Here is a 2,612-nt window from a genome sequence, read left to right as displayed (position 1 = left end):
TATGAAATCGATATGTGTTTATATATATATTATATATATTTTGTGTATTTACGATACACGATTTGTGTACGATACTGAATAAAAAATATTAAGAATTTGATGAATTATTAAAACTTGTCTTTTTTTTAATTAAAAAATACCGCTTTTTTATAAAATAGTACTGAAGAATTAATTACCGATTAATCGATTATACCAATATAAAATATACCATAATTATACTTATTAAATGTAATATAAATATATTCGTCTTATTGTTAGTCTGTTGCACGCAAGTTAGGATTTATACAAAGTAAAAAAAATTTTTTAGATTTATATTGCGAATGACATTTATATTTTACATATGAATATTAAAAGAATTCTAAATAGCGTTGATTAGACATTAATATATATAATTACATAAGTTTTTGACAGCTAGATGTGGACGAATTTGTATTCTACAAAAGAGGGAGAGAGAGAGAGAGACAGATTTTTTTTGATTGATTGATCTTTATTAGCTTTCTCAGCTATTTGTGATACAGATCTGGTTTACATTAACTACAATATACTCCTTTTACAATTGCTTAAACCGCTCAATTTTTACATCGTTTTATCTCAGCTGGTAAGGCATTATACACTTTAACCCCTTCGTACAATATACTCTTTTTGTGCACTCATAGTTCATAGTTCTACGAAATTGCAATGTCCGCAACTAACAGCGTTGCACAATCAAAGATAGGAAGAGGGGGACGGATTTGTCCGATTTTTACTAGCTTTCTCAGCTATTTGCATTACAAATCCTCAACCCAGCATTCAATCCAGACTCCGACAGTGCTATGCATGATTCATTATCTTCATATCTGATGCTGTATCTTCTTCCTTCTGTAGTTGTTACTTAGTGTCCTCCCAGCCGGCTCTCCTCTTCTCCTCCTGTATCACCCTTTTAAATGTCGGACATTCCGGATCAAGGGCGTCATGCTCATCACTTATTCTCAAGTTGTATGTTTGAATCTTAAACATACAATTTATACATCTTTTGTTTGTCGCCGTGCATTCAATCGCTCTATGATTTTTTGCACATTTGTGGCATGTTTCATTTCGCGTACAATTCTTTGCAATATGATAATAACCCCAGCATTTAAAACACCTTTTAATATTAATGTGATTAAATACCAGACACTTTCTCCATCCTACATTCAGTTTTCCCATGCTCAACATTATTTCATGAGTTTTTTCATCTGCTTCAATTATTACAGAACCTTCTTCTTTACCTCTTCTTCCGGATTGACTTTTAACTATTTTCTTCACTATTCGCATATGAATTTCTTCATTCTTCGCGTCGATCTTGTTCTGCTTTTTGATTGTAACTATTAAATTATCATCATTCAACTTCATTTCTTCTTCGCCAATATTGACAATTTTTATCTTAGGTTTCATCCGCGGTGACTCAGTTACTTTGAAATTTTCGCCCAGCTTGGCTTGTACTGTAGCCTTTAATTTTTCCATTTCTTCTCCAGTCTCACAACCCAGAATCACTGTTCCCTTGCTTCCTTTTTTTAGCTTCGTTACTCCCACAGGCATATTCTTGATGTCTATCTTTTCTTTTATCAATTTTTTAGTAACTTCACTCTCCTGTTGCATCTTAGGTTTGACAATTATAATATTTTCTTTTTTATTCTCTTTAACTGCATCACTATAATTTCTTTGTGCTCCTTCTGACGGTCCTGAAGTTCCTTCCTGTATCATTCTTCTCAATTCTCTCACTTCTTGTTTAAAATTTTCCAATTCTTGACGAACTATTTCCTTAATCATCATCTTGACTTCCTTTTTACACGCTGTTTCATCTTTTATTTCCTTCACTATTTTTATAAGCCAATCTATTTTTACCTCAATTTCCGCTGATCCACTCGCGCCTGCTACTCTGTTTCCACTGCTTGATGCCGTACTCCCCGTTGATCTTCCTGTCGATGTCATAGCTGCTTCTTTATCGCTATCGATAATAAATTTGTCAAATGGTCCACGACACGCCACCAATTCGTGGTTTCTATTATATATTTTATGCTTAATTACACATCCTGGATGGTAAAAAAGTTTATCGCAAGACTTGCATGTTACAGCTTGGTTCTTTATTGCCTTCTTACATGCCGAGCATCGATATTCGTCGTATTCTTCCATATCGATAATTACCGGTCGAAACTGCTAATATCAGCATAGGCGATCAGTCACCTTTGCGTCCACTTTCACACGTCAGCACTTTGTCCACCTTCAATGTCCACCTGTCGTACGAGACTTGGGCGTCCCATACAAGAAATGTAGTTCTTACGTTCACAAATGAGCATACTGCAGCTAGATAACACTCATGGCTATTCCCGGTCTATGTAACTATTACTTCAACAGCTTTTTACCACTCTCCCTCATTATTTAACTACTTAAAAATTATCACTTTTATAGAGCGATGTTTGACACGTCTTCTCCATCGCAGAGAGAGAGAGAGAAAGAGAGAGAGAGAGAGAGAAAAAAAGACACAATGTGCAGAGCGTTCTGCGCATTACATGTACACGGTTTTCGTTTGTGTGCGTATCCCCTCCACTACGGTTGCGTGTTGCTAGCGTGGGCATTCTGGCTACACTGCCCGG

Source organism: Formica exsecta, unplaced genomic scaffold, assembly GCF_003651465.1.
Source record: "Formica exsecta isolate Colony F162 unplaced genomic scaffold, ASM365146v1 scaffold474, whole genome shotgun sequence".
Classification (NCBI taxonomy): Eukaryota; Metazoa; Arthropoda; class Insecta; order Hymenoptera; family Formicidae; genus Formica; species Formica exsecta.
The sequence above is the reverse complement of the archived record's forward strand: the minus strand, read 5'-3'. Positions refer to the sequence as shown.